The sequence below is a fragment of the Rutidosis leptorrhynchoides genome, chromosome 2, assembly GCF_046630445.1.
Source record: "Rutidosis leptorrhynchoides isolate AG116_Rl617_1_P2 chromosome 2, CSIRO_AGI_Rlap_v1, whole genome shotgun sequence".
NCBI lineage: Eukaryota > Viridiplantae > Streptophyta > Magnoliopsida > Asterales > Asteraceae > Rutidosis > Rutidosis leptorrhynchoides.
The window spans coordinates 656268408-656283056 of record NC_092334.1 but is presented as its reverse complement, the minus strand read 5'-3'; positions in this window follow the sequence as shown (position 1 = coordinate 656283056).

Below are 14649 nucleotides of genomic sequence, written 5' to 3'. Positions count from 1 at the left end.
TAAGTTAGTAGTCTTGTTTATATGTAAATAACTCATTGTTAATATACTTATGGAGATACTTACTTATCATAATCTCATGTTAACCATATGTATATCCATATATATATCATCATGTCGTTTTTACAAGTTTTAACGTTCGTGAATCGCCGGTCAACTTGGGTGGTCAATTGTCTATATGAAACATATTTCAATTAATCAAGTCTTAACAAGTTTGATTGCTTAACATGTTGGAAACATTTAATCATGTAAATATCAATCTCAATTAATATATATAAACATGGAAAAGTTCGGGTCACTACAGTACCTACCCGTTAAATAAATTTCGTCCCGAAATTTTAAGCTGTTGAAGGTGTTGACGAATCTTCTGGAAATAGATGCGGGTATTTCTTCCTCATCTGATCTTCACGCTCCCAGGTGAACTCGGGTCCTCTACGAGCATTCCATCGAACCTTAACAATTGGTATCTTGTTTTGCTTAAGTCTTTTAACCTCACGATCCATTATTTCGACGGGTTCTTCGATGAATTGGAGTTTTTCATTGATTTGGATTTCATCTAACGGAATAGTGAGATCTTCTTTAGCAAAACATTTCTTCAAATTCGAGACGTGGAAAGTGTTATGTACAGCCGCGAGTTGTTGAGGTAACTCAAGTCGGTAAGCTACTGGTCCGACACGATCAATAATCTTGAATGGTCCAATATACCTTGGATTTAATTTCCCTCGTTTACCAAATCGAACAACGCCTTTCCAAGGTGCAACTTTAAGCATGACCATCTCTCCAATTTCAAATTCTATATCTTTTCTTTTAATGTCAGCGTAGCTCTTTTGTCGACTTTGGGCGGTTTTCAACCGTTGTTGAATTTGGATGATCTTCTCGGTAGTTTCTTGTATAATCTCCGGACCCGTAATCTGTCTATCCCCCACTTCACTCCAACAAATTGGAGACCTACACTTTCTACCATAAAGTGCTTCAAACGGCGCCATCTCAATGCTTGAATGGTAGCTGTTGTTGTAGGAAAATTCTGCTAATGGTAGATGTCGATCCCAACTGTTTCCGAAATCAATAACACATGCTCGTAACATGTCTTCAAGCGTTTGTATCGTCTTTTCGCTCTGCCCATCAGTTTGTGGATGATAGGCAGTACTCATGTCTAGACGAGTTCCTAATGCTTGCTGTAATGTCTGCCAGAATCTTGAAATAAATCTGCCATCCCTATCAGAGATAATAGAGATTGGTATTCCATGTCTGGAGACGACTTCCTTCAAATACAGTCGTGCTAACTTCTCCATCTTGTCATCTTCTCTTATTGGCAGGAAGTGTGCGGATTTGGTGAGACGATCAACTATTACCCAAATAGTATCAAAACCACTTGCAGTCCTTGGCAATTTAGTGATGAAATCCATGGTAATGTTTTCCCATTTCCATTCCGGGATTTCGGGTTGTTGAAGTAGACCTGATGGTTTCTGATGCTCAGCTTTGACCTTAGAACACGTCAAACATTCTCCTACGTATTTAGCAACATCGGCTTTCATACCCGGCCACCAAAAATGTTTCTTGAGATCCTTGTACATCTTCCCCGTTCCAGGATGTATTGAGTATCTGGTTTTATGAGCTTCTCTAAGTACCATTTCTCTCATATCTCCAAATTTTGGTACCCAAATCCTTTCAGCCCTATACCGGGTTCCGTCTTCCTGAATGTTAAGATGCTTCTCCGATCCTTTGGGTATTTCATCCTTTAAATTTCCCTCTTTTAAAACTCCTTGTTGCGCCTCCTTTATTTGAGTAGTAAGGTTATTATGAATCATTATATTCATAGATTTTACTCGAATGGGTTCTCTGTCCTTCCTGCTCAAGGCATCGGCTACCACATTTGCCTTCCCCGGGTGGTAACGAATCTCAAAGTCGTAATCATTCAATAATTCAATCCACCTACGCTGCCTCATATTTAGTTGTTTCTGATTAAATATGTGTTGAAGACTTTTGTGGTCGGTATATATAATACTTTTGACCCCATATAAGTAATGCCTCCAAGTCTTTAATGCAAAAACAACTGCGCCTAATTCCAAATCATGCGTCGTATAATTTTGTTCATGAATCTTCAATTATCTAGACGCATAAGCAATCACCTTCGTTCGTTGCATTAATACACAACCGAGACCTTGCTTTGATGCGTCACAATAAATCACAAAATCATCATTACCTTCAGGCAATGACAATATAGGTGCCGTAGTTAGCTTTTTCTTCAATAACTGAAACGCTTTCTCTTGTTCATCATTCCATTCAAATTTCTTCCCTTTATGCGTTAATGCAGTCAAGGGTTTTGCTATTCTGGAAAAGTCTTGGATGAACCTTCTGTAGTAACCAGCTAGTCCTAAAAACTGGCGTATGTGTTTAGGAGTTTTCGGGGTTTCCCACTTTTCAACAGTTTCTATCTTTGCCGGATCCACCTTAATACCTTCTTTGTTCACTATGTGACCGAGGAATTGAACTTCTTCCAACCAAAATGCACACTTTGAAAACTTAGCGTACAATTCTTCCTTCCTCAATACTTCTAACACCTTTCTCAAATGTTCACCGTGTTCTTGGTCATTCTTTGAGTAAATAAGTATGTCATCAATGAAAACAATGACAAACTTGTCAAGGTATGGTCCACACACTCGGTTCATAAGGTCCATGAACACAGCTGGTGCATTAGTTAAACCAAACGGCATGACCATAAACTCGTAATGACCGTAACGTGTTCTGAAAGCAGTCTTTGGAATATCATCTTCTTTCACCCGCATTTGATGATACCCGGAACGTAAGTCAATCTTTGAATAAACAGACGAGCCTTGTAGTTGATCAAATAAGTCGTCGATTCTCGGTAGTGGGTAGCGGTTCTTGATGGTAAGTTTGTTCAACTCTCGGTAGTCGATACACAACCTGAATGTACCATCTTTCTTCTTGACAAACAAAACAGGAGCTCCCCACGGTGATGTGCTTGGTCGAATGAAACCACGCTCTAAAAGTTCTTGTAATTGGCTTTGCAGTTCTTTCATCTCGCTGGGTGCGAGTCTGTAAGGAGCACGAGCTATTGGTGCAGCTCCTGGTACAAGATCTATTTGAAATTCAACGGATCGATGTGGGGGTAATCCCGGTAATTCTTTCGGAAATACATCGGGAAATTCTTTTGCAATGGGAACATCATTGATGCTCTTTTCTTCAGTTTGTACTTTCTCGACGTGTGCTAGAACAGCATAGCAACCTTTTCTTATTAGTTTTTGTGCCTTCATATTACTAATAAGATATAGCTTCGTGTTGCCCTTTTCTCCGTACACCATTAAGGGTTTTCCTTTTTCTCGTATAATGCGAATTGCATTTTTGTAACAGACGATCTCTGCTTTCACTTCTTTCAACCAGTCCATACCGATTATCACATCAAAACTCCCTAACTCTACTGGTATCAAATCAATCTTAAATGTTTCGCTAACCAGTTTAATTTCTCGATTCCGACATATATTATCTGCTGAAATTAATTTACCATTTGCTAATTCGAGTAAAAATTTACTACCCAAAGGCGTCAATGGACAACTTAATTTAGCACAAAAATCTCTACTCATATAGCTTCTATCCGCACCCGAATCAAATAAAACGTAAGCAGATTTATTGTCAATAAGAAACGTACCCGTAACAAGCTCCGGGTCTTCCTGTGCCTCTGCCGCATTAATATTTAAAACTCTTCCGCGGCCTTGTCCATTCGTGTTCTCCTGGTTCGGGCAATTTCTAATAATGTGGCCCGGTTTTCCACATTTATAACAAACTACATTGGCATAACTTGCTCCGACACTACTTGCTCCGCCATTACTCGTTCCGACACCATTTGTTCCTTTTGTTCTATTAACCCCTGGTCCATAGACCTCACACTTCGCCGCGCTATGACCATTTCTTTTACACTTGTTGCAAAATTTGGTGCAGAACCCCGAGTGATTCTTTTCACACCTTTGGCATAGCTGCTTCTGATTGTTGTTGTTGTTGCGGTTATTATTGTTGTTGGGATGATTGTTGTAGTTGCTGTTGTTGTTGTTGTTGTTGTTGTTGTTGTAGGGCCGTTTGTTGTAGTTGCGATTGATGTTGCGATTGTTGGGATAATTGTTGCGATTATTGTTGTAATTGCTGTTGTTGTTGTATTGGTGATTCTTATCACCGTTTTCCTCCCACTTTCTTTTGACTTGCTTCACATTGGCCTCTTCAGCAGTCTGTTCTTTAATTCTTACTTCAATCTGGTTCACTAGTTTGTGAGCCATTCTACATGCCTGTTGTATGGAGGCGGGCTCGTGTGAACTTATATCTTCTTGGATTCTTTCCGGTAATCCTTTCACAAACGCGTCGATCTTCTCTTCCTCATCTTCGAATGCTCCCGGACACAATAGGCACAATTCTGTGAATCGTCTTTCGTACGTGGTAATATCAAATCCTTGGGTTCGTAACCCTCTAAGTTCTGTCTTGAGCTTATTGACCTCGGTTCTGGGACGGTACTTCTCGTTCATCAAGTGCTTGAATGCTGACCACGGTAGTGCGTACGCATCATCTTGTCCCACTTGCTCTAGATAGGTATTCCACCATGTTAACGCAGAACCTGTGAAGGTATGCGTAGCGTACTTCACTTTGTCCTCTTCAGTACACTTACTTATGGCAAACACCGATTCGACCTTCTCGGTCCACCGTTTCAATCCGATCGGTCCTTCGGTTCCATCAAATTCCAAAGGTTTGCAGGCAGTGAATTCTTTGTAGGTGCATCCTACACGATTTCCTGTACTGCCAGATCCAAGGTTATTGTTGGTATGTAGCGCAGCCTGTACCGCGGCTATGTTTGAAGCTAGAAAAGTACGGAATTCCTCTTCATTCATATTCACGGTGTGTCGAGTAGTCGGTGCCATTTCCTTCAAAATAGTCAAATGGAACAAGTTAATCATACAGAATATTAAGAGTAGTTAATAGTATTTCGTAGCATAATATGAACTCATTTATAAAAGCTTTTTCTTCATATTAGCATTTTATAATTTTAAATTCGGGTAGTACCTACCCGTTAAGTTCATACTTAGTAGCTAATATACAATTCAACTACTACAATTCTATATGAAAAACTGATTGTAATAATATTTCACGTTCAAACTTTTATACAATATTTTACAAACTTACAATACCGCTTATTTTACATAAAGCATGAAATATAGCACACGATAACTTTGATACAAGATAGTTGTGAAGATAATTCTAGCTAGTACACAAGTCGTTCAGCAAAGGCAATAAAGACACGTAATTCATATGTCCAGAAACAAGTCATGCATTCTGGTTTTACTAGGACTACTTCCCATCCTTGGTCTTGTGGAACATAACCGTTATGGCCGTTGATAAGACAGCGTGTTGTAACGTCGTCAAAGGGACGAGGGTTACGTAATGACCAACAGTCTCGTAATAACCTAAAAACCTCATTTGTTATCCCAATTACCGACTCCGTTACTTGTGGGAACGTTTTGTTTAATAGTTGTAGCCCGATGTTCTTGTTCTCACTTTGGTGAGAAGCGAACATTACTAACCCGTAAGCATAACATGCTTCTTTATGTTGCATGTTAGCCGCTTTTTCTAAATCACGAAGTCCTATATTCGGATATACTGAGTCAAAATAATTTCTTAACCCGTTGCGTAAAATAGCATTTGGGTTCCCCGCAATATATGCGTCAAAGTAAACACACCGTAACTTATGGATTTCCCAATGTGATATCCCCCATCTTCCGAACGAAAGTCTCTTATAAACCAAGACATTCTTGGAACGTTCTTCGAATGTCTTACAAACTGATCTCGCCTTAAATAGTTGTGCCGAAGAATTCTGGCCGACTCTAGACAAGATTTCATCAATCATGTCTCCGGGTAGGTCTCTTAAAATATTGGGTTGTCTATCCATTTTGTGTTTTTATACTGTAAAATAGACAAGAGTTAGATTCATAAAAAAAATACTTATTAATACAAGCAATTTTTACATATATCATAAAGCATAAGCATACTATATTACATATATTACACCACACGAATACAACTATCTTATTCCGACTCGCTTGTTTCTTCTTCTTCGGTTTTGGTTCGTTTTGCCAAGTTTCTAGGGATATATGATGTTCCCCTAATACGAGCCGTTATTTTCCACATTGGTTTAGAAAAACCTGGTGGTTTAGAGGTTCCCGGGTCATTGTTACAACTTAAGGACTTCGGGGGTTGAAGATACATATAAAGTTCATCGGGGTTGGAATTAGATTTCTCTATTTTTATGCCCTTTCCCTTATTATTTTCTTTTACCTTTTTAAATTCAGTTGGGGTAATTTCTATAACATCATCGGAATTCTCGTCGGAATCCGATTCATCGGAGAATTGGTAATCCTCCCAATATTTTGCTTCCTTAGCGGAAACACCATTGACCATAATTAACCTTGGTCGGTTGGTTGAGGATTCTCTTTTACTTAACCGTTTTATTATTTCCCCCACCGGTTCTATTTCTTCTTCCGGTTCCGATTCTTCTTCCGGTTCCGATTCTTCTTCCGGTTCCGACTCCTCTTCCGGTTCCTCTTCGGGAACTTGTGAATCAGTCCACGAATCATTCCAATTTACATTTGACTCTTCATTATTATTAGGTGAGTCAATGGGACTTGTTCTAGAGGTAGACATCTATCACATAATATCAAACGCGTTAAGAGATTAATATATCACATAATATTCACATGTTAAAAATATATAGTTTCCAACAAAATTTGTTAAGCAATCATTTTTCAAGTAAACACGGTCGAAGTCCAGACTCACTAATGCATCCTAACAAACTAGATAAGACACACTAATGCAAAATTCTGGTTCTCTAAGACCAACGCTCGGATACCAACTGAAATGTCCCGTTCTTATTGATTAAAAACGTTCCATATTAATTGATTTCGTTGCGAGGTTTTGACCTCTATATGAGACGTTTTTCAAAGACTGCATTCATTTTAAAACAAACCATAACCTTTATTTCATCAATAAAGGTTTAAAAAGCTTTACGTAGATTATCAAATAATGATAATCTAAAATATCCTGTTTACACACGACCATTACATAATGGTTTACAATACAAATATGTTACAACAAAATAAGTTTCTTGAATGCAGTTTTTACACAATATCATACAAGCATGGACTCCAAATCTCGTCCTTATTTAAGTATGCGACAGCGGAAGCTCTTAATAATCACCTGAGAATAAACATGCTTAAAACGTCAACAAAAATGTTGGTGAGTTATAGGTTTAACCTATATATATCAAATCATAATAATAGACCACAAGATTTCATATTTCAATACACATCCCATACACAGAGATAAAAATCATTCATATGGTGAACACCTGGTAACCGACATTAACAAGATGCATATATAAGAATATCCCCATCATTCCGGGACACCCTTCGGATATGATATAAATTTCGAAGTACTAAAGCATCCGGTACTTTGGATGGGGTTTGTTAGGCCCAATAGATCTATCTTTAGGATTCGCGTCAATTAGGGTGTCTGTTCCCTAATTCATAGATTACCAGACTTAATAAAAAGGGGCATATTCGATTTCGATAATTCAACCATAGAATGTAGTTTCACGTACTTGTGTCTATTTTGTAAATCATTTATAAAACCTGCATGTATTCTCATCCCAAAAATATTAGATTTTAAAAGTGGGACTATAACTCACTTTCACAGATTTTTACTTCGTCAGGAAGTAAGACTTGGCCACTGGTTGATTCACGAACCTATAACAATATATACATATATATCAAAGTATGTTCAAAATATATTTACAACACTTTTAATATATTTTGATGTTTTAAGTTTATTAAGTCAGCTGTCCTCGTTAGTAACCTACAACTAGTTGTCCACAGTTAGATGTACAGAAATAAATCGATAAATATTATCTTGAATCAATCCACGACCCAGTGTATACATATCTCAGTATTGATCACAACTCAAACTATATATATTTTGGAATCAACCTCAACCCTGTATAGCTAACTCCAACATTCACATATAGAGTGTCTATGGTTGTTCCGAAATATATATAGATGTGTCGACATGATAGGTCGAAACATTGTATACGTGTCTATGGTATCTCAAGATTACATAATATACAATACAAGTTGATTAAATTATGGTTGGAATAGATTTGTTACCAATTTTCACGTAGCTAAAATGAGAAAAATTATCCAATCTTGTTTTACCCATAACTTCTTCATTTTAAATCCGTTTTGAATGAATCAAATTGCTATGGTTTCATATTGAACTGTATTTTATGAATCTAAATAGAAAAAGTATAGGTTTATAGTCGGAAAAATAAGTTACAAGTCGTTTTTGTAAAGGTAGTCATTTCAGTCGAAAGAACGACGTCTAGATGACCATTTTAGAAAACATACTTCCACTTTGAGTTTAACCATAATTTTTGGATATAGTTTCATGTTCATAATAAAAATCATTTTCTCAGAATAACAACTTTTAAATCAAAGTTTATCATAGTTTTTAATTAACTAACCCAAAACAGCCCGCGGTGTTACTACGACGGCGTAAATCCGGTTTTACGGTGTTTTTCGTGTTTCCAGGTTTTAAATCATTAAGTTAGCATATCATATAGATATAGAACATGTGTTTAGTTGATTTTAAAAGTCAAGTTAGAAGGATTAACTTTTGTTTGCGAACAAGTTTAGAATTAACTAAACTATGTTCTAGTGATTACGAGTTTAAACCTTCGAATAAGATAGTTTTATATATATGAATCGAATGATGTTATGAACATCATTACTACCTCAAGTTTAGTAGGTAAACCTACTGGAAGTGACAAGAAATGATCTAGCTTCAAAGGATCTTGGATGGCTTGAAAGTTCTTGAAGTAGGATCATGACACAAAAACAAGTTCAAGTAAGATTTTTGCTCGAATTAAGATAGTTTATAGTTATAGAAATTGAATCAAAGTTTGAATATGAATATTACCTTGAATAAGAAAGATAACCTACTGTATATAACAAAGGTTTCTTGATCTTAGATGATTACTTGGAATGGATTAGAAAGCTTGGAAGTAAATTAGTAAACTTGAAGGGATTTTTGAAGTATTCTTGAAGTGTTCTTCCTATGATGATTATAGCTTGATTCTTGAAGTGATTTTTGATGAAGATGATGATTAACTACTGGAAAAATACGTTCATAATAGTGTGGGTGTGTTGAGAGAGAATTAGAAAGAGATTTGGAAGTGAAATGGAGTGAATGATGAGTGTTAATTGGTGAGTGGTGAGTGGGGTTAAAAGGAGTTCTAGTTAGTTGACTAGCTCATGGTAGAAGTTAAAATTGATTAGTCATACATGACATAATCAAGAGTGGAATCCCATGCTAGTTCCTATTGGTATATACCCATAGTAAGTACGTTTTAAAGCTGTGTATAATACGGGTAAGAATACGACTAGAATTCTTGATGAAAGAAAAGAATGGGAAAGTAACTGTAACCATTTTCGTTAAGTATGAGTGTTTTGATATATGTCTTGAAGTCTTCCAAAAGTATTTTAATACATCTAAATACACTACATGTATATACATTTTAACGGAGTCGTTAAGTCATCGTTAGTCGTTACATGTAAGTGTTGTTTTGAAACCTTTAAGTTAACGATCTCAATTAATATTGTTAACCCATTGTTTATTATATCTAATGAGATGTTAAATTATTATATTATCATGATATTATGATATATTAATATATCTTAATATGATATATATACATTTAAATGTCGTTACAACGATAATCGTTACATATATGTCTCGTTTCGAAATCCTTAAGTTAGTAGTCTTGTTTATATGTAAATAACTCATTGTTAATATACTTATGGAGATACTTACTTATCATAATCTCATGTTAACCATATGTATATCCATATATATATCATCATGTCGTTTTTACAAGTTTTAACGTTCGTGAATCGCCGGTCAACTTGGGTGGTCAATTGTCTATATGAAACATATTTCAATTAATCAAGTCTTAACAAGTTTGATTGCTTAACATGTTGGAAACATTTAATCATGTAAATATCAATCTCAATTAATATATATAAACATGGAAAAGTTCGGGTCACTACAATTATCTCGGGAACCGGTTATCACGGTAATCAGACCGATGGTTAATGACATTGACACCTACAAAAACCCCTATCATATCATTGTTCATGGATGTATATTCCCCCGGGTTTAGGTTCAAGTAATGATCGATGGCGCTTATCTACGACGGGAGCCAAAGGATCTACAGATTCTTCAAAGTTGAACACCAAATCCCCAAACTAAATCATATAATGAACAACATACTTAAACTTCACCAAGGGCAACCAAAAAATTACTTGTTGCAATCAAAATCAAATGAAGAGTTATAAAAGTATAAAAGTTATGATGAATCTCTTTACACTGCATGGGGGCGATTCAAAACCCTGTTGAAGAAGTGCCCTAATCACCAGCTAGAACGTTCAACTCAAATCTGTACCTTCTACAATGGTCTTAAGGTAAATCATAGGATGACGATCGATGCAGCAGCTCAAGGAAATCTGATGAACCAAACCGCAGACGAAGCATGGGAATTGCTCGAGAACATGACAATGCATCATCATGACTGGAACAGTGGTGAAACAACTTCATCATTTGCCCCACTCTCTGCACTTAACAATCAAACGGAGGCTATCAAATCCCTCACAGATAATGTGGAATCTCTCGCTAAACAACTTGGAGAATTGAAGACGCAGCCGCAGCAGGTTAACCAGGCTTAGGCCTGTGTTAATTGTACCAACCCGCAACCCACTGAAGAATATCAAGTTGAGTATGAAAACCCTGACGGTTCAGTCTGTTACGTTCAATACCCAGCTCGTCAACCAAATCCCGAATTCAATCATCAACCTAGGGTTAATCAATTTCAACGAAGCAGCCCGCCTTTTCGCTATCGCTACCCACCTTATCCAGCCCAACAATCTCAATTATCCTACGATCAACCACTTCCACTCACTGGTCCACCAGTCGAGGAAAATTCCCCTACCACGCAGATTACAAAAGTAACCAACCCCACTCTCAGAGCTGATGATCAATTGACTCAGTTCATTCAAGGACAAAAACAGCTAAATCAGAGAACTGTAGCCAGACAAGATCAGACGGGTATACTAATGAGAAATCAATTGGCTCTGCTCAAAAGTCTAGAGACGCAGCTCGAACAGTTATCACAACGCCTTGAAATCCGACCACAGGGAAGGTTACCCAGTAATACTATCTAAAATCCCCACATAGAGGAAGCTAAGCAAATGGATTCCGTAATCCCAGAGGAAGAACCACAGAGAAGGTCAGCTAGGCTCAAGAACAAATCGACATATACTCAGAAACTGACCCCTGCAACTCCAGTTCGTGTACCCTATTCTGGAAGGCTACAGGAGGAACCATCTAAGCTTGATTCCTTCAAACTTGATGGAAGATTCCTGGACACCATGTCCAAAGTTCTCAACCAGAAGATATATATTCGAAGGCTTCTTTCTACAAAGGAGAGGATACCAGATTCTAACAAAATTTCACTGAGTGAAGAATGCTCAACATTACTCAGAAACTCTCTACTACCAAATCTAGGAGACACAGGCCGATTCATTTTCCCGTGTTCGATCAATCTGGAACCATTCATGTGCTAGCAGATTTAGGAGCAAGTATCAACCTAATTCCCTACTCCCTCTACAAGAGATTAGAGTTAGGAGACTTGTCACCAACTAAAATGACAATCCAACTTACCGATCACACAATTCGATATCCTAAGGGCATAGTTGAGAACATCTTGGTGAAAGTCGATAAATTCTTGTATCCTACGGATTTCGTAGTAATGGACATTAAAGAAGACCTACACACACCAATAGTGTTAGGAAGACCTTTCATGAATACGGCTAGGACTGTCATTGATGTGTACAATCAAACCTTGATCTTGCGATCACATGGGGAGAGCGTTACCTTCAAAATTAACCGACCTACCAATCTTTCTGGACAGACAGAGATGTTTGCTATTTCCACTAGACGAATCACTTCCGATGATGAGTCTTCACCACCAGCCAATGATATCGAAATGGATGTCGAATCACAGTCCGCAGACGACCCATAAATGGAAGAAGAGGATCTCAGCGAAGAAATAGAGGAAGAGGAGGAATCTGAAGAGGAAGAAGAAATGAAAGACGTAAAAGAAACTGCGATAATACCCTCTCTAATCATTAAGCGTCATGAAGAATTAATGAGGCTTGAGACGGAAGATCACAGTTTAATCATTCGTTTCAAGAAGAAGACTGACAAGGTTGAGGTTAAAGATACAGAAATTGAACCTGCAAGTATCAAAGTGGAGAACTAGAATACTAAAGAAACCCGTTCATCAGACGCATCCTCAGAAGAACATTATACTGATGATAACGAGGAAGAGCAACATGAAGACATTCTGGATAATTCACACTCTCCAATCGAACCATATCAAGGGGAGCCGGACTCTTCTTCAGATCGGATTCCGGTCATATCTACACACACAGACATGATAACCTTTATCAATGATACTGATGAATTTGAAGATATTCTCGAAGTCATCCGTAAATCAACAATTGATTTTACGCTACGCTTAACGGAACGAATTATGGCTATCCAAGAAGAATACAACCTCTATCTCCAAAGAGAAGACAATGATTTTGAAATCCTAGAAGAACGCATTCAAGACTTTATTAACACTCTTCACAATCATATCTACCAAGAAGAAAGGCAACGAGAGCATAATTCAGTGCTTCGCACTATTCTCGAGACAAGATTCTGTCGAGATCAGAAGATCATTTACTCTAAGGTCTACAACGCCTTAGCCGAATCTGCACTTCCGTTCTCAGCAAACCAACGAGCACTACTGACTCTCATCCGGAAGTACATGAACTTTCCATCGGACGCCCAACTTATCATTCTGATTTGCAAATGATCAAGGATATTCACAGCTTTTTCGCTCTCTTGGAAAGAGATAATTTCGAAAGCACACCAGACAGGCTAGTGAATTACGTAACAATTGATCACCATGCTGATCTTATTATCAAAGAGTTATGAGATGCAGTTACAGAGGAAGTAAGGCGCAACAATCCGTTCTCTCATCTTGAACCAGATCGAGTCAATATTGCCACCTACGTTACGAAGCAGATATCACGTATCTTTCACGAATCCACGGATTCAAGTTTCACATTCAAAGCCGGATGTCGGGAGATATACTCAAAAACGGTGACGTTGATGCTCGGGTCAGGATTGATGTTCACTTCTTTTCAGCTTCGCCTTTTGAGTAATCTGTGCAAAGCTATAGACTCCTACTGTGGAGATCACCATTCCGAAGATTTCGAGATACTAAAGATACATTTTCTAACATTATTTGAAGACCTCCGAAATGAGCATCCCATCAGAGAAATAATCACCACCAGCACTGCCTCTATGATTGACATTCATGGATCAACCAGTAGAGCCGTGGATCATATTCTCATCGGACTTCAGGATTTATCACGAGCCGAAACTGCACACTACCTATCTTTCAGAAGATCTTCAAGAGAAGTACCGGACCTTCTACCACTTTTGGTCCGACACTTTCTCAGGATTTACCCACCAAGACTCACATTCCCTCTAGAATACCAAGATTACAACCACCAGCGAGAAATGCTTGCTTTCTAAAGTGTCACTATGGTCGAGCCAACGACCTTAAACAAAAGTGCTTCTCGGGAAGCAACCCGTGCAATAAAGTATAGTAGAAGAATAAAGGATGACAAAGGAGTCGATCAATAAAGGACGCAAAGATTGAAAGCAGCCAGTATCAAGCAACATACGCTAGGGGTACTTCTTTCTTCCCGCTACTAGCTCAAAATTTAAATTATGTCGCATCCTAGCTTATCACTAAGTGTGGGATCCCAACCCAATTAAACACTAGACAAATACTCCCAAATCTTCAACTAAAACTCCTACGTGTGGGATACACTAGGAACATTGAGAACAATGTTCGTCTAAGTGTGGGATGTTGGTATAATCTTTTTATGCTGTATTAAAATAACCCATTACGAAGATCCCTGGTTCTTAAGCCAAATTTCAAAAATTTTGACAAGAAAAAGCCTTTCCGAAAAGGTATTTTTGAAAACCTAAAACGTTTGTAAATAAAAGTAAGGCTTAAGTGAGGTGAAAATCTTGATAGAATGAACCAAATCTCTAATAGAGCATTGCATGACTAAGGCATTATCGATCTAAATTGATTATGGTGAGGCACTCAAATAAGACCAGCATTCATCTTTAATGCTTCACTATTTTCCGTTGAGAGTGTCGATATATGTGCTCAGAATCAGAACTTGCTTTAGATCTACATTTCCAAAGCAGTGAAACGTTATTCGGTTATAATCAGAAGAGCTAGTCATTTGTCAAAAATATACCTTTCGCACCTCCACCACTTCTACTTCACCACTACACTCACATCATCTTTACTATCACCCAAAAAACCAGAAAATGAGATCCCTTCCGAAAACCCGATGTTATAAACCTCTCAAGTTTTATGGCAAAGGTCTTGAAAAAGTTTACCCGCAAAAATTT